The 26642-nt window shown below is 39.2% G+C and overlaps 1 long non-coding RNA gene across 1 annotated transcript in view; it reads left to right on the forward strand.

Moving 5' to 3' along the window:
- The first annotated feature begins 2411 nt into the window (after positions 1-2411).
- LOC128787552 (uncharacterized) overlaps positions 2412-26642 on the forward strand; it is a 47546-nt gene continuing 23315 nt past the window's right edge. Inside the window, exons 1-2 of the long non-coding RNA XR_008430738.1 lie at positions 2412-2479; positions 17994-18127. This is a non-coding gene — a long non-coding RNA (uncharacterized LOC128787552). The remainder of the gene's footprint in view (positions 2480-17993; positions 18128-26642) is intronic.

Here is a 26642-nt window from a genome sequence, read left to right on the forward strand (position 1 = left end):
TTGGAACTAAGTGATCTCTAAGGCTATTTCCAGCCCAAACCATTCTATTGTCCTATGTCGACCATGTGCTCTTTAAGTCTGTGGTGCACTTAGATTTTGACTGTGCAGTCTGGTCCCCTTATCTCCAAAGGGATATAGAAGGAAAGCATGGACAGGCTTCCATGTTGGTGCACAATGGTCAGGAGAGCAGGCAGTAAGAGGAGGGTGTGACAAGGAGGTCTGTGAAACCTTAAGTGGGACACAGGAGGTGAATAAGGATCCTTCACTTATTTTAATGTTGGAAGAGAAAGTGCAGCTTGGAGGCAACCACTGAAGTTTTAAAGTGTCAGATTGAAAACAGGGCAGCAGCTTTTCACGTTTTTGTATATAATAAACCTTTACATGACTGCCAGGGGAAATTTAATGAAAGAGATGCCTCCTTAAGGACTATAAAATTAATAATAATAAAAAGAAAAAAAGTAGCAGCAGCATCTCTGAAGTGGGATGCAATTCAGCAACTTGGTTTTGGTTGTCTGCAAAACCCAAGAAAAAAAACTGTCTGGTCTAGAGAAAGAAGGAATCTTTCCCCTTATTTGGTGTAGCTACTCTTACCAAAACACATGGGAAGGCTCCCAGTGCTGTCAGATCTAGTCTATGTGGGTATCTTACCTTATAAGCATGCTGAAACAAGAGCCTTACGCTTTTGTGCATCCACATGTGAAGATCAACTATAGATGGACTAAAAGATCAGTGGTGATTTCGATGAGAGTGAAAAGCAGGAAGGACTTGAGCTCTTAGCAGAAAGCTATCCTGTTAATTTATTGTCTCACCTGAAAAGCAGACTTTTCACCGCTGTCACTCCGTATTTTTAAGGAAGCTTAAGTGTTAGTAAGTATCACTCTGCATCTGTAATTTGAAAAAAGCAAATAGGCTTTTTTGAAAAAGAAAACAATTACACACCAAGGTGAGTAACCTGCTGTGATGGTGCAGTATGCCTTTTTTTTTCCCCTTTCCCTGAGGGTTTGTTGCTTTAAAATCTTTTGCATATGCATGTCTATACTTAATATTTTCCACTCTAGAAACAACCCAGAAGATTTGATGTCAAACCGTTGAAGTTATATAAAGGGAAAAGAAAAAGAAATAAAATATCACTTATAATTGTGAATATAATTGACCAAAGTGAAACCACACACTGGTGAAGTGCTACCCTGCTACCCTCTGCAAATGCAGAGCTCCTTACCTATGTGGGTCTCCTGTGTACCAGGCTGAGAGCTCACATGGTAGGGGACAAACATTGGGGGTGGCATGAGAACCTAAACAGCACTGAGGACTTCTGCTGGTTACTTTATATTGGTGTGAAATTTCAGTGGACCCCTCACTGCACTTCTGGATTACTCATTTCCAAACCGTTTCTTATACCCTGATGCAATGGAGGGTCGTTCTCAGAGTTTTTAAAGTTCATTTGAAACTTTATGAGAAGGAAATCAAGACAAGGAGGAAGGAAATAGGATGGTGACATTTTGAACTGATGATTAACTCAGCAGACTTACAGTGGACCAGCTGACATTTTCTTACTGTGCTGTCTGGGAGACCTGCCAGTGTGGAATTGTATTAGTCAATGTGTGAACTGACAAGATGTGTGGTCTTGTTTGCAAGAGAGAACAAGATTTAGATTGCAGATAGAAGCCTTTGTCACCTACTTCCAATGTGAATCAAAAGATAAATGGAAGTCCTTTTATGAAGAACAATTAATTTTCCACCAATTAACACAGGAATTATTGTCATAAACTTTACAGAAGAGTTGATAGTATTTTGAACATCTCCAGTTTTCTAGGAATCAAGCAATTAAAACCAGTTGGTTTTAATAATCTGATCCTGGAAGAGCCACAAATGCTGAAACAAAACAAATATTAGCTGTGAGTGGAGAGCAAAGAAACTGGTCCTCACTTTCACAGAAATATTATTTCTGTCTCAGTACATCTAAGGATATAAAAATCCCAGAAGCATAAAGTAAAAATGATAGGATCTGAAAATAATAGAATCTGGAGGACTATCTAACTTCTCAGTAATTTTGCATTGCATCTATATAAAAAGAGCAAGGCAGTCAAAATACTGACCCAGTGAAAATGCTGAATAAGAGAAATTGCTAGGGAAAAGCTTGTTCTCTGTGGGATCACACCCTTTTTAAGAAAATAAGAATCACTATGCAGCTGCAAAATGAAATGAAATTGCAGTGGAGTTAAGGGAGGTGCAGATTAGCAGGGAGTGACCAATATATCTAAAATCTCTATTTTCTGTTATTACTATTCCAAAGCTTGGAACAAGAAGTATGATGTTTCAAGTATTTTTCTAATTTACTTGAAAGAGACTCATAATTTTCTTTTCACAAGCGTGGCATATTGCTTTTTTAATATATATATTTTGAATCTCTCAGCAGGAAGATAGACAAAATTGGGAAAAGCTGCTGTTATTGAGGCTTACACTGCAAACTGCTCTGAAGGTATTGTGAAGAACAAGAAAGGTGTGGGTGAGGTCTGACAGCCTGCTGGCATTCAATATTCCGTAGGCAACAGGGCCCCTTGGGTCTGAGTGCTGTGAGTTTCAGTAAAGAGGATTTTCTGGAGGGATTCTTGTATTTGAAATGAGGAGAAAAATGTAGAATGTAAGTTGGGAAAATGGTGGGTAAGAAGGAATTGAATAGCAAATAGCTATAGCTCTGCAGACATACAAATAGTCTTCAGAGTCAGTTTTGTTGCCAGGGATGGTATAAAATCTTTGTTTTTTCTGTTCTTTTGCAGCTTTTCATGGAATAGTCTGTCTTTTCCCTTTTTGTATTCTAAGAATAGACACATTTCAGGTTTTGACTGTGAGAAATTAGTTTTGAATACTTCTTTCTGTGGATAAATGCGGTTTCTCTTGCTGTGGGAGTGTCTTTGATTTCATAAAGAATAGTTATCTGTGTCCTGTTGTTGATTTACTTCCTGGGGAAAAAATAATGAAAAAAATATTGAAGCAGGTAGTTTGTGATTGCTCATGAGTCACAGCTGCAAAATACCTAAGGATCAAAAGGACTTCTGAGTTTGCCCTAGTTGGATTTTGGATATCTCCTGGACTGGAGACTCCAAAACTTCTTTGGGCAGGCTGTTCCAGTATTTTATCACCCTGACAATAAAATAGTATTTTCCTATGTTTAAAAGAGATTACCTATATTTCCATTTGTGTCCATTGCATCTTGTGCTGTCACTGAGTTCCATTGGGAAGAGTCTGGCTCTGTCTCATTTACCATCCTTCTCCCTGCTTCTGTCAGGTACACACACACACATAATATCTCCTCTAAGCTTTCTCATCTTCATCCTCATCAATCCCAATGTCCTCGGCATATTTCAATATCCATTAGCCCTTTCCTGGACACACTCCAGTGTTTCTATATCTGTCTTGAAAGGCAACTTTAAAAAGAGTCTTTAATCTCTGAAAAGAATGACAAAAATACAGACTTCTAGAAACAGTCTTTGTGATACTAAACCCAGGGCTGTCAGATACCTGGCCATCAAAACTGGAATTTGAAATTTAGAATACATCAATAAATCATTATAAATCAGTAAATCACTTGACCTTATCTAAATCTCACCACACAGATAGAAATTTGTTATGCCTTTTCAGTAATATTGTTCCTACGTGATACCTGATAATTTCTCAAGGAGGTGAGAAGGGATGGAAAAAGATGAAAACCTCCAAATCTGACCCCAAACTATATTCTTTTTAATGTGTGGCCTTTTAATTATGTTATCCCAATACTGAATAAGTGATACAGAATCCTTGTTTTGGTATTTTCAGGCTCTTAGAAGATAATACTGCAAGAGCTAAATAGCTGGTAGTGTGTTCACTGGAGAAAAGTAATATTACTCCATGGGCACATGAGCTATAGTAATACTGAAACATTCCGTGGAACTGAAGATTGGATTCTGAAAAGTGTGCAGCTTCCAATGATTGCTGTAAACAACACCATTTTAAAAAGGCAGCTTTTCAGAGGCATGGAAATGAGAGCTAAGCTTTATAGAAAATCTATTCTGGATGACTTCATTATTTGAACCGAATAGAAGAGCTAGTAGTGATTTCACATTAACTAAACTATATAAGCAAAATATAAATATTTGGATAGCATTTGGACACAAAATTCTTTTATGTTTTTCCTAGAGCTGAAGTGAAGTCAGGAAGTGCTGTTAGAATAGGGGAGTGAATGGATGCCAGCAAACACAGTGGTGGCAAGGCTGGCTCTCCAGCAGGAAAGCAGAGTGGGAAGTGCAGCTGAATGGAGAACATCACTGATACTGCCCTGAGAAGGGGTAACCTGGCACTGGCTTGCTGAGAGGCAAAGCAAGGAAAAGTGAGGTTGCTATTTATGACCCAAGAGAATTTAATCCTTCAGGTGTGTGGCATGACATGTTATCTGCACGTTTCCCAACTGCAAAAGTAGCTGCCGTTCCCAGGGTTAGAGAAATCCCTGTCCCATAGCTCAGGGTGGGACTACTGCTGTCATAGATGCTAAGTACTGCCACTGTAACAGCATGGGGAAGTGTTTTGCCCTTGAAGCTCCCCACTATCCATGAAACCAGACTGTCTTGAAAATCCCTTTGTAAAATGAACTCAAGCTGTGATGTCAGGTTCCTTGAGATGTGAAACTTCCTCTTTCACAAGGCACCTTTCCCTCCCTCCCCAAAGGGTTTGGTGGTTTGAACCTTTCTTCCTTCGAACATCTGCTCACACAATACATGGAATCAGTTCTTCAAACCTCTGATCCACCAAGTGACCTGAGACAGTGCATGGGCCCTTCCTCCCACACTGAAAAGTGTACCTAAAAAATTGTTTGAAGGAGAAGAAATTGGTAGGGGAGATACAGCATGAGGTGGAGAGCAGCCAGCTGAAGTCCAGGATGAGCAGGCCATGCTGTAATGTTTGCAGAGAGCTTGAAGGTAGCATAAAAAAGGGGTTTCTAAATGTGAGGAAAAGTACCAATATTTCAAGGATGGACATGGGATTAATTTAGACTGATACCATAGCTCTTCCACAAAATAATTGGCTCTAATCTATTTAAAAATTCTAATAAAAAAGAGCTACCCCCCAGCTAGAGCTCTCCATGCTTAAGGTAAATTTTAGAGAAGTTGCAGAGGACTTATTTTCTTGACTAAATTTCAATGGTTTGCAGGCTGTTATAGGAAGGAGGGAAGAGAACTAAAGGTGAAAGCTATTACTGATTGATTCAGTCTTGATTCTTGCCAGAAAATGAAAAGCCTGTGCCTGAATGCCCAAATATAGGCAGAATCAAAAGCAGGACAAAGAATCAACTGGTGGGAATGTCAAAGGTCCAAGGCTTCTCTATTCTTTTCCACACAGTCAATCTAAAAAAAATACACACTAGCATTTACTTGAAGCTTTCTTGTTTGATTGATTTTATTTGGACTGTTCTGTGCTTCTTTGGATATATTCCTGCTCTCCTTTATCATATGAGCATGCCCACCCAAAAATGGATCACTTTCTGGAAGATTTTGATGCAGCTCTTAAAAGCATTTCCCCTCATATTTTTGGGCTTTCTGTAATAGAGACTGAGCAGTAATCTCATACTCAAGAAAAGCTTCATGTCCTTCTGTTTTAACTAGTCACAGCAAATCATTGCCACTATCAGCAAGGTATAGGAAATTAGGTAGCACACAATATATTGAAAATATTTTGGACATGTACTTTTCCCCCCATGAGTTCTTGTCCCTTTCTTGAAAGAAGTGTGGTTTGCATGTTTCAGGAAGGTTTTCTTTGGGCAAGTTTTTATGGTACGTTGGTCATTCTTTGGGTTTTTTTTGATGCTGGGATTTCTCTGATCCTACTGCCTAATTAGCCAAAGGCAGCAATGTACAATGAAGCGACTGGCAGCTCGTTTTAAGGACAGCTATTGAGATCTTGGGCCAGGCCCACTGAAGGCAGTGGGTGAGTAAGCATGGCTTGGGATCAGGCTGTGATCATCAGAATTTGTTTTGTTGCAATTGTTAAATGCCCCCACAAGACCTGCAGGAAGATCATCACCTTCTTATTGTCAGTGGTCTTTCCTTTTATTCCCAATCACTGGTATATGCAGATGGTTTTGAAGGAATAAGAGGATGTAAAATTCAGAGAGGTATTTTTACTTCCCTCTGGTGAATGAATTATATTGGAAATTTGGCTTTAATGATGTGTTTCTTTGACATTCTTCCAACCATAGTAACTTTCTGCCTTGTGAAGTTGTGTGAACTAAATAAATGCTTTCCTGGGAGCCTCATTTGCCATCTATGCTGGTAGCTAGGTATTAGATAGTCATTTTGCAGCTAATGAAAAATAAATCAAAGTCACCACAGGTGATTCATAGAGGGAATGTTTCCCTTCTGTTTAGACACAGGGAAATGATGTCTGATTAGCTGGCAAGTCTACATTTCTGTATTTTAGGAAGTTCAGGTCCAAAGTAGGGCAGTTGCTAATTGTTATAGCTGAAATTAAAATACAAGCACATTGAACTTAATATTCTCACTTGGAGCACAGAACACAATAATCAGGGGTCATAATCATGCTTCCCTTAAGGACAGTGTCAGAGTAAAACAAAACTCAGCTTTTTGTGTCTCCTGGATACAGGTAACTTGCTGCATACAATTTTGTTATCCAGCCACCCAGAAGAGAGTTATGCAGAAGAGTATAGGTATGGAAAGCACATGCTCCCCAGAACTGTGGAGAATTTCCTGAAAATGTGTGAATTAATTAATTGTAAATTTACCTAGTGTTTTTATTGTGTGAAATTGTTGACAGATGGATTACAAACAGCCAAATACTGAAGTTTACTAAGGAAAGCGAGGGCAGTGGTGATGGTCAGACCATATTCCTTTGCTCAGAAATGCTACGTACATTCTGTGCTTAATAGATTGTTTTTCAGGATTAATTTTAAGGTGGCACATGATGGAGCTTTGAGCAGTGTTCTGCTTCTTCCCCATCTCTGGCATTGTTTATGCAGTGCTGGTACTAGGTGCATCAAGCTGCCCTGCTTTGAAGGAGACATCTCTTGCTGCTTTTGCACCCTGTGGCCCAGGCTGCTCTGCCTGGGAGAAAGGAAAGCATCCAATGGAGCAGCACAGCTGGCATGGAGAGGCGGGGTGTTCTGCTGCAAAGCATAAGTACTGTCCTAATATCACTTGTTGGGAGCTAAACAGAGGTCAGTGGAATGATTTGGTGCAGCTGAAACGGGAATGAAGTTCCTGACTTATCTTCCCCAAGCAGAGTGGCATCACTCTAAGGAGCAATACCTCTTGCTGACTTCTACCCCATCCTGCCATGGCAACTGAAAGCAAATCCCTCTTTGTTATTTTCTGTAGTGCTGCTCCACAGAGTGTTAAACAATCCTTCTTCTTAATATCTGGGAAGACTTTTGCTCTCAGTATGTTAAGTAATAGTTTGGCTCTCAGTGAGAAGGCACCTCTAAGTAGAATTTAAAAAAAACTAGCTTTCAACTGGGACATGGTGGCCAAATCTAAGTGCTGGACTTAAGTGTGTTTAATTCAATATTTGAGACTTCTTGTTGCTTCAGACAGCAAATCATGAACAATGTGTTGCCACAGCAACAGGAGTCTGACAATGCTTTGGATACTATTTTCAGCTAAGTGCATGTAAAATAACTGCAATTTTTTTAAAAGCTGTAATAACCACTTTAAGTGTATTTATGCCTGAAGAGAATTTTTCTACTTACATATTCCTATCCAAGGAGTTAAGAAAATTGTTATAAAATGCACATTACTAGCATATCCAGACTATTTAAATGGTTAAAATGTATCAAAATAATCTTTCAGTAGTCCTTAGTTTTATTTATTCTTTGTCTAATATAATGTAGTTAAAGTAATCTTCATTCATTTTAAACTACAGATAAAAAGTACAAAAAATGAGAATTGCTAAACATCTTACATAAAAAGTGATTTCTAAACCTTGCTTCAGTTACATGTAAGAGAATAAATTGTGTGCCATTTGCACAGTGTAATTTGGCATCCATAGCCACTAAAGAAGCAAAATTAGGTCAAGAATACAACATCCTCATTTCTAATCAAACTATTTATTTGAATGTATTTGTTCACTGCAGAGCTGATGATCTCCCTCAGCTTCTTACAAATGGTGTGACTGCCCTTTTTAAGCTGCAATAAAATTGTCTCTTGCCAGGGAGAGTAAAACGCCTAATTTCTAATATTCTACTATTAAATAAGCCTGGGTTTCTTTGGTGTACTCAAAGGCTTGCTTTATTTTCAATTTCCATTTGGCTGAAGTAGTGAAGTTCAACAATGTACATTGCTGGCTTTGGGTCTGAGCATCTGCGTCTCTGCAAAGAAGATGCAGGTGCAGATACCCAGCAGAAGGTGGTGATGCTGTGAGATCATGTTCGTGCTGGATTTGGAGTATTATTGGACTGTTTAATCCAGGTGCTTTACAATCCAGGTGGGACTGGGGCAGAGAGAGGCTGACTTTCCTTGTGGTACTTGATCATTGGTGTTATGCATATGTGTTTAGGGGGATCTAGCATTTTACTTCACTGCATCTGTACAAACCCATCCTTATTGAGGAGATTATTAGAAGGTAAGACCCCAGATTCCCATACATGGCTGAGTGAAAGCAGAAATATGTGTTGGAATCAGGGTAGATGTCTCTGTGTGAGACATAAGAAGAGTTATGGTATTCTGGAGATGTGTGTGTTCAAGTTTGATTTCTCTTGCTGCTTCCATGAATCCACCTGTGAGCAAAACAATGAGTATTAAGATGTTGCAGGCAGAAAAATACCTAATTTGTCTACCAGTGATGCTGATACTGAAGCCTTACAGAGTCCAACACAAATTAGTCTTGTTATTTGACTAATTTTGTAGCTGTGTGGAGTTGAATATTAAGTGCAGCATACTGCAGGCTATTGTAATGTTAAGTTGGACATACTTGAATCATGTCATTGGTGCAAAAGACCACAACTACAGAAATTGCACAAGTCACTTCTTTAGGATATGGTTTGAAAAAAGCAATTAGTGCAGAGTATAAAAGACCATGTCTTCTTGTGAGGAAATTTTATCTTCTGAAGGAAGAATTCCTTAAGAAAAATTGGCAGACAATGATGTCTGTAGAAAGAGAATTAAAGCAAATTTATTTTATTTCTGGGCTTAGGATGACTGCATAGGAGTGCTTTGGGTAAAGTATTCTCTGAGTTCCACAGTGCCTTATGATGAATGTCACTGCAAGGCACTAATGCACTTCTTCAAGGAGATGGGTGTTTAAGCTGTGGGAGCTGCTCAGGCTCTGAACAATCACATCTCATTCTGGAACCTAACAAAACTAAGAAGCAGCATAACACATTATGAGCACTAGTACATACAAAGGGCAGTATTTCTATGTAAGCAGGAACATAGCAAAATGTAGTGGTTTTTTTCCTTTAGTGTGTCTTTCTGAAATTACTCACTGCTCCTGGGTCTCTTAACTTGCACCAAGTTAAGAGGTAGAGCCCTTCCTTGGAATGATTGTTGCTCTACATTTCTGTGAATAACTTGAGGTCTGCCTTGTGTTTTAAGTAATTGCATTGATGTTGGTAGGTATGGAAATGGGATAAGTCAAAAGGTCCATGTAGGTTCATAAAGCCATGTTTTCCCCAAAGGTAACCCTTTTTAATGGTTATTATTTCCTTTTCTGATCCTTGTGCTGTTCTCTAACTTCTAAACGATTATCAAGAATAAAACCAAAATAAATGGTATATCTTAAACTTCTGTCCTTTTGAAGGCTGTCTTATTTTTTGAGGAAGAAAATGCCCAGTTGAAACTTCAAAGGGGCAACTGCAGAGAACTGATTGAACTCCTAATGCTGGAAAACACATCAAAGAGTCCTGGACTTAAAATCTTCATATTTTATTCATGAGCTCCTTAGAAGGAAATTATTCGGCATCAGTGAGTTTGCAAACAAGACACAAAGAGGGAGCATTTAGAAAAGAACCCTATTTTAATGAGAGGTGGGGAAACCTACTCTAAGAAAATATCACAATCAATACTCATGTAAGGAGAGGAACAGAGTGCCTGACTAGATTAGGAAGTAGTTTAGCCTTTAAGCACTGAGTCCTTGTTTGCAATCCATGCCTGATGACCAACAAGTCCTTGTCCATGTGATGAGTCAGCTGGCAAGGCTTCAATGCCCTTTTTTATACTGCAGGGACAGCCACATCATAAAATACCTGGTTTTTATGGTCTTGGTTCCAGTGCTGATTGAGGTCAGAGGCTGAATTTTTGTTTCAACCTGCAGACATTTGTCAGCATATCCTTGACCCAGGTTGTGATTTCTGACCCCAAATGTATTTGGAATGGCAGGTTGACAGCATTATCAAAAGGTCACCTAGACCAGTCTACTTTCTAAGACAGGATGAACTATTCCTTCTTTCCACCAAGCATGTCAAACCTGTTTAAGATGCTCTGTGATAAAGACTGGTCTTCCCAATGCATCTTAGCTCGCACTGGTGCAAGAAAAAAAAAAAAATCTAACTTAAAATGGACTAGATCTGCTACAAGGAAACACTTCATATCCCACCCACTGTTACTCAGAGATCATATTTGGTAGTTCTAAAATCTGTTAGTGTAGGTAAATGTAATAAAGGGAGATAACTAAATTTTTTTTAATCCTTTTTGCCCTTGGTCTGGAAGAGCCTGGGCAATTTTCTGGAGCCATGATCTTCACTTCTATCCTTTTTCTTCCGGGGTATACACAGGCTTTGTCAGCTGAGGTGGTCAGCCAAGTTTGGTTGGCATGAGTAATTCCCTGGAAAAAGCTGTCAGAGATCCCTGCTGTCCCTTGCTCAGGGACTTTTATCAATGAGGGTGCTGTTATTCTTTAAAATGTCTTTTACTGCGCTGTCCTTCTAGCCAGGAACCTTTAGATCTTTTTTCCTTCTATTTCTTTGTTTAACTTCAATATTCTCCTTTCTCCCCACACCCAGGTCATTTTTCCTGCAGCAATGTTCTAAAAATATTGAACCAAGAAATTAATGTCTGCTTACTTCCATGTCCCCAAATAAGAGTGAAAATCAAGATGTAAAAGCAAGTTTTCATGCTTTGTTCTTCCCCATTTGTTCTGCAGCACTGATAAATTGAGATGTTAATAGGCAGTGCAGCAGGCCAGATATCAGCGTAGTGCAGAAGGTGCTTGCTGGAAGTATATATGATTTTATGCCTGCATTTTTCTTTTGTAGCTTAATGTGTAAGGAAAGACATTACATTTTTCTGGGAGTGTAGCTGATTGATTGAGAAACTTGACTGGAAATAAAGAGGTCTGGCGTAGAGTGTTCCAGATATGCTAACCTCCTCTTTTTTATTCTTGCTCTGTTTTCATCTTGCAAGCTTAGCCATGGTCTTTACGCTTTGTCTTTAATACTTGGAGAATGCAGCCTTTCAAAGATTAGAGTCTTTCAAAATTGACTAGAATTTCAAAGGCCAGCTATTGTAGCTGTTTGGGAACTCTAGTAATCTTTAATTGTTCCTTTGTATAATGAAATAAAGGTCTTTTGGATCTAAGGAAGAGGAAGAAAAGGTTAAAATAGATCACCTGATAGCTGCTGAGAGGGCAACACCTGCCTTCTATACAAAGAGCTCTGGATAGGAAAATGTTCAGTGAAATCTCTGCCATATGCCTGTTTAGGGAGAGCTGTTGCTGTTAGGATCGCCAAGTGAAATATTGGCTTATACATTCTTATCGAAACAAATATGATTATTTTGCATTCATATAATATTTTGAGATAGATAAATTATTTACTATCAAAACGCTACTCCTTGATAGGGAATGTTTTTGTATTACCTTGAAGTTTATTAACCTGTGCTTGCTAAGCTTTGTTTCACCTTTTGATTTGATGTCACAATTCACTGGTAATTGAATTTGCAGAGACATAACTTTTTCAGACATCTTAATGTCTAAAGGTTTAGTAGAAGCCCCAGACCTTGCTGGAATGTTGTAAAGTATCCTCTGTCTGATATTGCCAGTGTGAAAGCTCTACCTATAGCTTTCTCACACTTTTGTAGCACTTCAGCCTAATTCCATTGAGCAGGTGCTCACTCTATTGGGAAATAAAACTTGAAGGGTTTAGATATTTGACTTTTGCTGAGAAGTGGGTAGCCATTCATCTCCTTTTTTTCACTTCTTAGCTCCACCAGCTGAGTTTGGTAAGTGAACATATGGGATAGAAATTCTGATAGACTGTCCTCTCTTCCAGCCTGCCTTGTGTCTATCTCATCTACTCCTCCTTTTTTTCTGCTTTCAGAAGGAGTCAATTGGTTGATATTACTAAGTACGAGAAATTGCAAAATAGTAACTTTGACATATAAAGAGCTGTATCTTCATGATGGCAGGCATGGCATCTTTGTTGTCTGAAGTGTTCGTGGATTGTTCTGAAATAGTTTAAAACCAATCTTTAAGTTATTTTTGTATCACCTTTCTTGCCAGCAAAGCATTCCTATGAGATGAACTGTGTGGTGCTCATCCCTCCTGTAAGGGTCTCCCTCAAAACACTGCACATTGGGAATTGTGCCTAGTAAGATGCATAATACGTGGTTTTTAATATGTAGAGTCCAGGTTGGATGTGAACAGAGCAAAAGCCAGAAGAAAAATTAGTTATACCTGTGTTCCATCCCATGTGTCTGTTATCAAGCTACAAGGATGTGATTTCCATAGACTCCTGCAGATAGGGCTGGAATTATCATAGAGCTCACTGTGTTACTCAAAGTGATCTGTCTGGAAGGCAGGTCTTTCCGCACCTTTGAAATTACTTCAGGGCTACTCACATGGCATTTCCCATTCCCTTGAAATACACTTTTTTATCCACAATAGAAGTTATTTCACGATAAAAATGTGTGCTTTCTAGTCTTGTGTTTTTAATGATTGCCTGTCTAGATGCATAGGGAAACACACCCAACAGGGCTCCTGAACTTATTTTGCTGCAGGAGCTCCTTCTAACCCTTCTGACAATTTGTAGGGTTTGATGAATGATTTCGGTGATAGCTGCAGAGGAAAACTTCATTTTTGTAGCACAGTGGATTTTAATAGGAGATCTGATCCAGAATAGATGGAGCTCCTATCCTGGGGGTAAAGTGTAAAAATGAAACCCATGCAACCAACCAATTCCTTGACAACTGTAAAATTTTGATGCAGTCTTTTCATAGTTATTACACAGGGTCAGGAAAAAAGACTATTAAATGCATCTGAGCATAACACTGCCTTTAATCAGAGAAATTGCTATTGGATGGAGGAGCTTCTAGAACATCTTAAAAAATATTTCACCAAATCACTTGGCATTCTCACTTTGCATGAAATCAATGGCACATTTCACTTTTGACTTCCTAGTAATGGGATTTTCTTTCTGTCACAAAACATTACTTCGTTTCTGCCTTGACTCATAACAGATCCAGCTGGTGCTGAGAAGTAGAGCAAGTGCAGTGTTATTCACTGGAGTTTTGTGCTAGGTCAATTTCTACATAGCCATTTCATGGGAATGGAGTCTCCAAAATATGTGTTGGCTTGGTTCTTCCCTTTTTCCCTACCCTTGCCTTCAATTAGGTACAAAGTATCCATTTGTACTTCTAGGGTGTGAACTCCCTTCTGAAATTTAAAGTTGCAATTGTCTGCAAGTAGTGAACCTATCTTGAAGTGCAGCTTTTAAAAGAAGTACTGTTAAAGTAGCCAACTAAGTGGGGTTAATATGTATGTCACACTGACAGGCTCTAACTACTGTATTTTAGTGCTTCAAAATGACTATTTACCTGTAAAGAAGTCTGTCCATAATACTAGGAGCCTCAAAAACTTCAGACTACAAATGTCTTAGTTTATTAGATACTAATGTTATCTCCTGTAGATGCACAGTTGTATCTTTTGAATGAAGTGAGTATTTGTACGTGGCCAGATATCTAGAATTGGAAAATCAACTATAAAATTCAATCCACGTTGATATCTAGCCTTCAAAATATTATTTATATAAATTACTTTGACAGCCATAATACATCTGGCTGCAGTTATTCTCTTTATTCCACACTGGATGCCTGCTTCTAAAAGGAAAACAGAACTTCTAAAAGTTTTGTGGGGGAGTAGGGAAATAGGAATTAATCCATTGGATAAGGCAAGTTGGAGGGAAGGAACGTGAAGATTTTTTGGTACTCTGTAATTAAGTATTTGCAGTCATTTTGGGAATAACTATTGTAGGCATATTTTGGTTTGAAACTGAATTTCCTCTGTGGGCTTTAGGAAGTATTGGCAGCTAAACACATTTGGGACTTGGTACCAAGAAAGTAACAGAGTATTGAGGAAGTAATGAAGTGTCTTAACAATTGGAAGCACAATTATGTTTTTAATTACTTTGCACAAGGATTTTAAATTACTGGAGCAATCCATGCTTTAACAGCTCTCCCATTTCTATGGAATTAAGTGTTGGGCATGTCTAAAGCAATTTTGCATTCAAATGTTGCAGGTGTTAATTAATGTGAGAATGATCAAGTTTTGCTTGTGTACTCAGCAGAGGCCTAAACTCACACCAAGACAAATTAGAGAAAGCTACGTCAAGCTTAGCACAACCAACTTTACAGCTGACTGCTCATCTGCAGCTTAGGCCCATGGCATTCAAATTGTATTATACAGCCTAAAGAGGAGTAAAAGGGAGCCGCCAGCACAAACATTGGATTTCATGCATTCATTTTGCTGTCAAGTGTACTTACATGGCAATGCTTTTGCATTTGGCTTGTGCAGCTTTCTGTCATCATTTTGTTTCTCATTACGGGGTTGCTGAAGAAGCAGGCACTGGGATATTTCTTTTTTTTTCCCTGATGGTCCCAGCCAGTAACTTAAATACCTGCTTTCAGGTTCACATTTTTCTGGTTAGACTCCCATCTAGAAACATTCCTCTTTACTCGACAAACTATTTCAGGGAGAGAAAAAGCTCCTCTCAAGGGAAGACTCTTGAGAATTTGTAATACAGATCTTATCTAAGCAGCATCTGAAGTATTTGCCTATAAGAGAGCTTTTGCATGTTGTTACCTCCTCTTTTAAGCAAAAATCAAAAAGAAGAGGAAATTGATAGTTGGGTCAGTTGCTCTTCCTATGTGAACTAAGTGCTTGTATGGAAGAGAGAAAGAAGGATGTGCTCAATATGTGTGAAGGGAGAGTGGAATATCTTCAGTAAAAATGCCAACAGTTTATGAAATCTGACCTTCTTTCTGGTGTGTTTCAGAGGGGTTAAAGGATAAAGGATGTTCTCTGAAGTATTAAAGAGGGGAACTTTTAATTCTGAGGAATTTGGTGAGGACTACAGATGCTATGAATGATTGGCTGATGGCCTTTCGTGGAAGTAAATATCCATCAAATCTAGGCTGCTGGGTTGCTTCTAGAGGGATTTCAAGAAAGAGGTTTCTAGCACAGTAATTTGTCCAGTGATCCATCCATGTAAAATCTGAGTAACCGTATTTCAAAAGAGGACTTTTGTTATCCTCTTATTCTGAGAAACCAGGAGAAAAAGCAATTTTTATCTCAAGTTAAAGGAGAATGATGGTGTTAGAAGAGCCCTGAGAGTTTAGCCTGGGAAGCTTTTCAAAGGGTCTGAGGGATGGCTGTGGAGCCACCCTATGCTGATCAAAAGGCAGGCTATCTGGTGGGAAGATCAGAGCTGAGCACACAATACCTTCTCCCTAGCAGATGTGGTGACTTACTGTCTGCCAGCTTAGCAAACTGAAATGGCTCAGTGCAGAGTTGGAGGAAGACCAGTGCTGGCATAGAGAAAGGGACACAGTTTGTGATGGACAAAACCAAAAAAAATCAGGAATGTGACAGCAAGTGATTAGATCAGCCCAGGCTAACTTGGAAGCAGAGGTTTAATTTTCTTAATCTTTTTCAGTGTTTTGACTAATTTTGTGCCTTGTACATTGCCCAAAGATTTCCCTCCTTGTCCATGTGTCCTACTGGACCCACTGTTATCTAGGCAGCACCACATGGCTCTGGCTGTGCTGCATTACTGGTACTTTCCACTTCCTCAAAGTATGTGTACCCTGCAAAACTGAGCTGAAGTTACAAGATGTTTGGCTAAACCTACTTCCAAAACTGAAACAAAGCACCCTTGAAGCCATGTTTTTTTCTAAGTAGACAGCTTTGGGTCTCAGAGGTGACACATATAGAAGAGAGTAGTATGGAATTAACAGAAGTCTGTTGCTGGGTCTTCAGTCAGATTCACAGGAGCTGCCTTGAAGTGGTGCAGTGCCAACAGAGATTTTCCTGCATGAGGCTTTGGACACATAGTTGAAGTTCCCATCCTCGTTACTTCTGTGTGTTCTCTGCCAAGCTTCAGTAATCCAACTCTGTCCAGCTGGGGGTCTTGAGGGCTTGTACTATCCTTCCTTACATGAACAAGAATCACATCTGTGGTGGTTTATAGCTCCCAGCAATTCAGATAGCAGTCCAAGGTGGATGTGGAATAAATAAACAACGGGGAAAAAAATAATTGAGGAAAAAATAGGTGCATGGCTGCATTTCAGATGTTACTTTTGTTGCAGTTAGAGGACCAGTTGTTCACTGCCAGTAGAATCATGGAACTGTAGAATCATAGAATCATAGCATCATAGAATGGTTTTGTTGGAAGGAACATTAGAGATCATCTAGTTTCAACCCCCTGCCACGGACTGGGATGCCTCCTGCCAGCCCAGATTGGCTGTTTGCCACGTGGGGACTGCAGGCCTTTGCTGAGACTTGGGTAATGATAGTCTGATCTCAGAGCTGGTGAGCCCTGGAAACTCCCTTTGTCCAGAGCTGGGATTTGCAATGGATGGTCATTCCCAGCTACCTGCTGTGGTTGTGGTGGTGACCCCAAGGTTCTGGGTAACATGGTTACCTGAATAGGGTGCTCAACTCCCCTGATAGTGCAAATAGAAATGTGTGAATTGATGACTATTAGCAAAATTATGCAGATCCTTTCAAGGTTTGGCAAGATTTGACTTAGTTTGTGGATTTCACAGCAGATTTGCCCAGGTCCCTACATCAGTATGTGGTAATGGCTTGTGGCAATGAATGTGTCAGTCTGTGGTTTTGTTCTGCAGCCTTTTACAATGAACATTTGACTGTTATATGTTTTCAATTTACATGTTTTAATTGTGGTATATGCACACAAATGCTTTGCACTGTACTGTTTCCTAAAAGATGATCAAGATGGGATGTAAGGATTCTTGACTGTAAGACATATGTGAAATATGTACATATGGGACAAAATTAAACAATAGACACCTCTTCTTGGCAAAAAATAATTACATATACCTAACATGTACTTAATTAAGTGCTGAAAAATCTGTATTACTGTCATGCAAACTCCATAATAAAATTTTTGGTCTTCAGCCTCACTGAAGAAACATATACAGAAAATTAACTCTACCTTTTATTTTATTATACTATTTCTTTGTTAAATGCTATTGTTATAAGGCTTGTTTTTCTACCAGTAAAGTAATAAAGACATAAAGGTTCTTGCAAAACCACTGTCTCAGGTAAACATCATTTTTTTCTCTCAAAAGAGGTGCTGTGGTTTACTTTAATGGAGTAACATCTGTTCATTCAGAATTGAGTTCCCTGAACAACAATTAATAAAAATATTGCCACTAAATATGCCTGGCATATTTTTTATAATAATAACATAAATCCATACAACTGGGGGAAACAAGAACACAATAAGTACTCGCGTCTGCTTCGCCCCTTCACCCACCCTGAGGGTCTCTAAACAAAGAACTTCACTAGATAGTTAATTTTTTGGTCTGAATGCCTAAACAGTGATAATTCATTTTGCTGCAAAGACTTGATATGTTCTCAATAGCAACGACTGTAGGAAGATCTCTCATTGTGTGATGATACGGAGTCAAATGATCCAAAAGCATTGTACTAAGATGCTGCAGAGCCTGAGTATACAGAAGTCCTAATGCGTGCTTTTTTATGTTGTTTCTCACCAGCAAAATTCACTAGCCAAGAGAGCAGGTCACTGATCCTCCGCTGATCAGCACACAGCGGTTTCTCATTCTTTAGAGTGGATTTTGAGATTTGCAAATAGAAATTAAATCCCTCAAAGTATCAGAGGAAAAGAATGGTGAGTGTTGTCACTTGTTGTGGCATTCTTTTGTTATTTTTTTTTTTTAATATTAAAAAAATGTTAAGTTGCACTGCGCTCATCTTGGACATCAGTTGGTAGGGTGTTCTTAGGTTTGGTTACCATTTATCCTGTAACTTTACTCCTGGTCATTCATTGCAAAGAGGTTTGCTATCTCATACAACAGCTGAACAAGACATGCTAAAAAGCTCATGGTAGAGTGTTGTAGGAAAGATGGTTTTGGAAACAATTGAATAGTATATCCATGTTATACAATGATCTTGGAACATATTTTCTCTGTTGACAATTAAGGAGAATTTCAAATTGGACTTCTCTTTTTCCTTATTTCTCTGTGGACTTATGCTGTTAAAGAGAAAGGGAAAAGTGGGTGGCTGACTTAATATCCCTCTATTTTTAATTTCTCTGGCTGTGATTACTACCTTCAGTAACACCTTTTCCCATTATATTAACATGTCACTTGATCTAGGACAGACAGCATCTCTACAAAGGTCAGTCTCTAAAAGAGCATGCTGGGATTTAGCTTCCCTAGAAGCATGCATCCTCACTGAAAGGGAGAGAAGTGGTTATATTTGGGGGGTGGCATGTGGGAAGCTTTTTTTGTTCCATTATGAAGGAAAAAGGCTTTCAAACAGTTGAAGCTACACAGCTGTTAACAATGCAGACTATTAAAGGGATAGCAATCAGCCTACACACCAGACGCACAGATTGAATTCTTGCTGCTTGTCATGTAACCAGAGATAAGAGTATTTTCCAGTGACTCTGATAAAATAAATGCTGTCATAATGATTCTGAAAGAGACTCATCCAGATGTTTCAGACTTCTTGCTGTGGTATTTATTCATAAATCTTGTTAAAATATAATCAGAGAAAGCATGTCTCAATTAAAGCCATCAAAACTCTGTGACAATGTTCGTGCAAATGCAATAATAATCCTAATGTGTTGATACAAAATTTGTGCAGTAGGTTACTGGCATGTTTGAGCCTACTGATTAGAGCTCACTAATTAATACAAAACTAGCTTCTTACAAGTGAAAGAGAACCTGTAAGATCCTCTGTACATGAAGGATTATGGATTATGCCCTTTTTGCCTGTGTGCATATGACTGTGGGGACTTTCACAATGCTTAAAATGCTTAAAGATTTTCACATGTATTAACTTGTACGTGTGCTCATAACTTGCTTCCCCCAGTCTATGCAATTGTTACCTGGTCCTGGTGCATGATACCATTTCCTTCAAGAGTTTGGTTGTGTAAAATAATTAGAGAAGCATATGTAGATGAAATGGAGTTTTTATGAACAATTTAGAGGACAAAGCAACTTGCATAAATTAGGGTATCACCACTCTTCTTTCAAACACTTGACTGTGCAGCCATAGCAGTCTGCTTTTCATTTCCCTCTGGTGAGCTGTATTTAAAGAAGCAAAAAATACTTTAATTCTATGTTTCCCTCTAAATAATCTGCTGCCCTGCTGTAGGAATACTACTCAATTACCCCTGGGAGGGGATAGTTCTGAGCTGATGATTCTGTTAGGATGCGATCACGCCATGACAGATTGAACTGTGAAGCTTTAAGACTACTTGTGAATGCCAAAAGGAAACAACTTAGCTTGAAAATTGTAACATCATGTGTCAAATATAATTTGGAAGCAGAAAGAGCACAGGGATAGTTCTTGACATTTAGGCTCAACATTAAAGCTGGATGAGATTTTTGAGGACTGAAGTGCTGTAACAAAGTCTTGAGGATACTTACAAGTAAAGGCATGACTGGCCAAATGTATCTTAGCAAGTTCAAGAGCATTCAGAGTAGCTGGATGGAGGAAGGCTAAGCACACTTGGTTATTTGACATACAGTAGCTTGTTGCTCCCTAGGAACTTGTTTGTGACTGACACTGCCGTGAGACAAGTCAGGACTCCTGTCAAAAATTTGTAGCAAACTTGATAGAAACAAATTCTCACACTGCAGGACAGAAACCACGATGCTGAGGCTTGTAAGCTGCAAATTGATTCTATAAGGCCCAACTGTGCAAGCCCAATGGCTTTATCTTTCAATAACATTGCACACTGTCGCAAATGGTTCCCTGGGATTCAGATATGCTCTGATGGCCTTACCCCATACCAGAGGGCTTTCCCATCAATCTCTGACCACTGGCAGGCAGTTCCTCCTCACCTGTCACAGCTAAGATTTTCACACTTGGGAGAAATGTGCAGGAGACGTGTGCAGCTGCTGCACTAATGCCTGGCTTTAAGCATTTTTGCACCCTGTCTTGATGCTAGCTGGGCATCAGAAAATCCTCTTCGACTCAGATTGGGAAAGGTAAAACTGGAAATAAAAGGACATGAAACATGCCAAACCCTCCAAATTACAAACTAGATCCAAGTTGCAAATTACAGGAGAAGGAAAGAAAGCAAACTACACTTGATATAAATTCACTGATCTACAAAGTACCTCTCAGTGTACTCAGGGGAGTTCCTTTAGAGTTTCCTCATGAGAGATTATGTCCTCCCACATGCCCTACATCTCAGATTCTTTATGCAGAGAAATCCTAGAAGAGAGTTTCAGCTATTACATCTGATGACTTGCATCCCTCTGGGGGTTCCCTTCAGTCAACCCCACTTTCCCTTCCAAAATACATTTACCTTTGAGTTATTCAGGGAATATATTTTTAGCTTCTGCTGGTAAAAGGACTCTTTCACTTTTTGAAGATGCAGGTGTTACTTTTGCAGACTGGATGGCGTTTCCTGTACTGGACTGGCCTGGGGTCATTGCTTAACTCTGAAAGTTATTTTCATCTCCCTCACTCCCACGGTGAGCCAATTTGTATGCTTCAGTGTGAAATGTCTCCATCCACTAACCCCATCTTTCTTCATGCACAAGCTGATGTAAAATGTATGTAGCTCATTTTTTCTTTTGAGAGTGGATACTTTGGGTGAAAAATAGGTTTGGAGTGATTGACTCTTCAAATCAGTCTTTGGTATTCTAACACACATAATTGAGCTACCTAGGTTTCTTTGTCTTTGCAAACCACACTGCGAGGCAGGAAAGTGCTATTCTCTGTATTATTCCTAGCAAACCAGAGCACAAAGAGGCTGAGAAGAGATTCCTCTCAGTATTTCAACAATCAGTATTGTTTAAAAGGCCCTCTGTGGCTGAATCAGTGTACAGGCCACAAGTCGTCTGCTGAATACCCCAAGTACCCAAACGGTCTTTGCATCTTAAGTCCTGTGTTTCCCAGAGCAGACCTCATCTCATATGGGCACAGACAATAAGCAGCTGTCTGTACATTCTAGACATTTCTCTGCCTGTGTTTTAAAAGTCCAAGAAGAGATTGAAGGGGTTGGAGAAGCTTATGTTCAAAAGTTATTGATTAACAGGCAGCAGCCCCATACCTAGCCTGTGTGTTGGGGATGTGGAGAGATGAAGGTTTGATGCCCAGCTCTGCTTAAAACATTCAAAACCTTTCAGCATTTCAAGCAGAATAAGAAAGAGACTGGCAACTCAGGTACTTTATGGTGGGAATAACTCTCTCACAACTTTAATCTCTCTCAAAACATTTAAGCTTACGTCAGAGCATGGATGGATGCTTTGTGAGGAGGTAGAAGATGCCGCATATGAACCGCTGTATTTGCCATCTTATGGTCCCAAGACTTTTATGTTTGGATAACAGTAGTGTGACATTTGTTAATGTCTAAGAGTCACCTAATCCATTTAGCTGGTTTATAGATCTAGCTTGCTCTTAAAATCTTGGGGTGTGGAACTTGTTTCCCATTTTCATGCTGAAAAGAGGAGTTGTTTGCAAGCCTATCAAGGTTCTGCTAGTTAAAAGCTATAAACTGTAATTTCATAACCCTTTATTATCTCGAAGTGTGTATCTAAGGAAGCATTTCAGTAGGCTGAAGTAGTATTGACGCATTGTGTAATGGATCTATAGCACTACTCCTCTGTGGAGAGCAATCTAAGGACTGTGGCCCAAAAAACAAGTAATGCAATCATCACCAGCAAGACAATGAGTTTATGACAGGAATTACTACAGGGAGAAAAAAATGTTTTGGACAGAACAAATACTTCCTGAAGGGGTGGATGCATGGCTTTGTGCTTATGATTGAGAAAGTTCAGGTTAAGTTTGCTGAGGGGGATATTTCTGTGAAATCTCTCTTGATGAAAGTCAGGTCCTTAATTTAAAAAGGCTGTCATACTGTCTGTAATCTATTTATCAAAGTAGAATGGAAGACAGTTCTCTTCAAATTTATAGCATTGTCAGCTTGTAAATGTATAAGTAAACTGAAGTGGAAAGTGTTGTGTTGTTTTAAAAACTGATTACTTTCTGAAAAAGACCTGTCTCTCTGTTTGCTTGTCTCATTATTGTGACAGCATTTCTCTGATAGCTTGCGGCTGCCAGTCGTTGTTAGACAGGCAAACACATAGGTGCTCTGTGAGAGCTGCTATGTTGTCCTCTGGATGGACTTTGTCCTCTATCTTCCCAATTTCCCTGTGGTAGGCTACTGCAAACTGGGCATTGGGAAACTCTTGAGAGTCTTGTAATTATGGCTTCAATTTTCATCTGTCAGAGAAGCCCCATAGTCTTCATCTACCCCAAGGGTGTAAAATGGGGTCCATGTGCACTAACATTTGGATATTTAAATAATCCAAACTACTGACTGAAATCCTCTTTAAAATCACTGAACTGCCTTTGGAGAATGATCTGTCTGGTTCTATCAAAGTGGTTGTAAAGTGACAGGCTCAGGTGTTTAAACTTAAGTGAAAGCAATGTCACCTATTTTACTAAGATCTTACTGGAAAGAATTCTGGCCAGGCATAGAAGACAAGATGTTCAGAGAAGCTCAGCTCACAGGTTAGGCACTTAAATGAGGTCAGTTTTTCACTTTTGTTTCTCTCTATGTAAACTAGAAGGGGCTCAGCAGAGCTGCCAAGTGAAGTTTTGTGATTTCCGTTCAATGTCAAAAATAAAGCAATGTCAAAAATACAGCAATGACAAAAGGATCTGAATGTCTCAGGAAATTGCAGCATTTTAGCACAATTGATCTCAAGTCAGGGAAAGAGTTGAAATGCATCAACAGAAAGTTCGCAGAGCACAGAGGTCTTTTACTTCATTATTTTGCAGTGATAACAATATTTCAGCATTTATAAATTGTACTCTTGATTTTGTTAATCTCTTAGGGGCTTCAGGACTCATATGGGGGATGGCACAGACAGTGCTCAAAACTCCGGTTTGTCTGTGGTCCTTCCCTCTGTCTTATTCAAAAAAACAATGTAGAACTGGGCCTTTCAGAGCATGAGAAGAACCACTGTGACAAAGAGGATAAGAGAAAGTGCTCAATTTAGTGCCTATGCCTGACCAACAGGTGAACTACTTGCTGGAAACAAGCTAAGGGGGATGATCTGTAGTTACAAATACTAAAAGGCTGTAGTTCCAGCTTTTGTCAAAAGTTTGGAAGCTTTTCATAGCACTTGCTTTTTATTATGCTGCTCTCTGAATGTTTGACATATGGCCTGACTTACACAAGCACATTGAATTTTTTTAAAGCAAGCAAGCCTGTTTTTTTCTGTACAGGAAACAAAATCTGCATCAATACAGAAAAAAAGCAAGGAATCCAAAGTGTATCCAGCCTTGGCCTCCTGGCAGCCACCTCTCAAAAGGGATTGGATTCTTACACACACAGAAGTTTGGAGGATTCTTCAACTCTAAGTTGGTTTGTCAGGCCTGTGAATCCCACCAAACCTCACCAGAGATGGGCCATATTTATAGCATCCCTTCCTTAACAAATTCAGATGTTCTCAGCAAAAAGCTGCTGCATCAAAAAATAGTGTACAGGATTTTTGGTACCTAGGAGAGGTGTGTCCCTCTGTGCTGCTGCTGGGGGGAAGCAGCCACTGAGGAGAGTGAGGACATGAAATTTGGAGTGAACATCTCCTTTAGTCAGCATGGGAAGGGCTGGCAAGACCTGCCACTCAGAACCAGTTTTTCCACAAGGTCTTTGGCTGCTCGGAAACATTGCATTTAGGAGAAGTGATGCCAGAAAGGGCTTTGGCCAGAAAAGTGTGATGCTATTTCTTTCCCCCCCACACACCATCAGCAGCTAGATATGCTGAATTTGCTGTGTGCAAGGCCACAGTGCAACAGTAATTGTTTTCCTAATTACCTAACAAATTAGAAGCTTTAAAAAGGGGAAATGGATGCTTGGATACTGCGTATAGCTTAAGGTCTTAGTTCTAACTTTAAGTAGAGGAAAATAAACATTTTCTCCCCTGAAAAAAAGCAAGGTTTTAAATCCATGTACACTACATATGACTCCTTTGAATCAGTGGATATGTAAATTGTATCAGCCTATGAATTTCCAGTTTGGGGGGTTGTCTATTAAGGTGATTTAGCTAACAATTTTAAATTATTTTTCACCTCAATAGTTTGGGTTTTTCCACAAGGTATTTCTATTTGATTTTGTGTTGTTTCCTCGAGTATTAATAAGAATTGATTTAGGCAATAAACTTGGTGGTGGCAACCCAATAAATAAGAGAGACCTTGTGAAGTGGTATTGATATAGGAGACTTATTGTAAATTGCCTGAGCAACAACTTTCCCCTTCAGGTGCCAAGCCATCAACAAGTAGCACTAATTTATGTGTAGTAGCCATACTGCTGTAAGGTAAGGACAGGCTGCTTTTTCTTGCAAAAAATCCAATAAGATCTTGTCCCTTCTAAGAAACTGCTTTGGCACAAATCTGTCATTCAACTGCTTGTCAGCTGTTTCTGAATTTATGTTAGATGAGTTAGTTCTGGGAAACTGAGGTGCTATACTTTTCCTTCCCTTCTTTTTTACAGAAAGGGATGATGAAAGGGTCAAAGTGCACCATGACAGGGTATGGACAAAAGAGCTGCAGTACCCAAAAAATTGTTTTAAAATGATAAGGTACTGTGCACTTCCTTTGATCTAGAGGTCCTGAATTCCTCAGAATCACACCTAAAAGAAAAAAAAGATTGAAATATAAGTAAACAATTAGACAGTGATGTTTTCACCTGAAATGCTGCCTCTTACCAGTGAGTCTGTTTCATGAAATACTGTATTATAGCTTAGTCCAATGAGAGATCTTTGCTATAAAGGTCAAAGCAAAAGAATTGGCCATGTTGCACAGTCTGGAATGAGTACAGGACTGGCTTACAGAAGAGTGAATAGGTCCAAGCAAGAGACAAATTTGGATGGTATGGTATCAAGTGGCCCATCCTGCTTTCTCATTCTCAGATGCTGTGTTATTATCTAGCCAAGGAAAATTCTGGTGAGGATTTCTTGTGAGATTATCAGTGACGTTTAGCAAATATTTACAGCTGGTTTTGAAGACAAGAAAGGACAAAGAGGCTTTTTTTTTTTTTTTTTTTTTTATGGTGAGGGATTTAAGCCACTGGTTTTTATTCCAAATGGCAAATCTTTGGAAATTGTTCATGCCTGATGTGTGGAGTTTGCCTTTCTTCAGCATTTTTATGCTTCATAATTATTTTATCCCATGGGAAATGATCAATTATTTATAAGATTAAGTCAAAAGGGTGTTTTTCCTGTTTGTTCTGGATTCTTCTGGGACAGAGTTAATTTTCTCCCTGGTAGCTGGTACAGTGCTGTGTTTGGGATTTAGTATGAGAATAACATTTATGACACGCTGATGTTTTGGTTGTTGCTCAGCAGTGCTTACCCCAAGCCAAGGGCTTTGCAGTTTCCCATGCTCTGCCAGTGAGCAAGTGTACAAGAAGCTGGGAGGGAACACATCCAGGACAGCTGACCTGAACTGTCCATCGGGATATTCCACACTGTTATACACCATTCTCAGTGTATAAACTGGGAGCAGTTGGCCAGCAGTTTCTACCTCACTGCTGGGGTCAAGCTGTCCTTGATGTCCTGGATTGGTCAGTAGGTGGTGAGCATCTGTATTGTGCAACACTTTTTTTTCTTGAGCTTTATTTCTCTCTATTTTAGCTGTCTCCCTTATTATTATCATATCTTCATTTCAATTACCAAACAATTCTTGTCTCAACCCACTTGTTTTACCCTTTAACCTCCACCAGAGTGGAGGAAGACAAGCAAGTGGATGTGTGGTATTTAGTTGTTGGCTGTGATCAAACTGTGACACTGCTGAAACACTGATAGTAGGAATAATGCCTAGTTTTCTACTGATCCTGGATGTGACAAAGTTGAAAGTTACTGCTGCTCTTTGAGGGAGCTGGTCTATTGCATCAAAAGTCCTGCAGGTTCTTTGAAAATATCTGCCAAAATTCCTTCAAAAAGTATTTACATGGTGTGTGCATCAGTGATTTGCACCCATGAATGAGATCACTGGTTCTGACACTAGTTAAACCACTAAAAATAGTTCAATTATCAGGAGAGATGTGTTTTTATATTCAAGAACAGTTTAAACTTCTTAACGTTTGCTTTAAAATTCTTAAGACCACTCTCATAATGCTCTGTGATGTATCTGTGAAGTGCTGCCCACCCTTTTGG

Source organism: Vidua chalybeata, chromosome 4 (genome assembly GCF_026979565.1).
Source record: "Vidua chalybeata isolate OUT-0048 chromosome 4, bVidCha1 merged haplotype, whole genome shotgun sequence".
Classification (NCBI taxonomy): domain Eukaryota; kingdom Metazoa; phylum Chordata; class Aves; order Passeriformes; family Viduidae; genus Vidua; species Vidua chalybeata.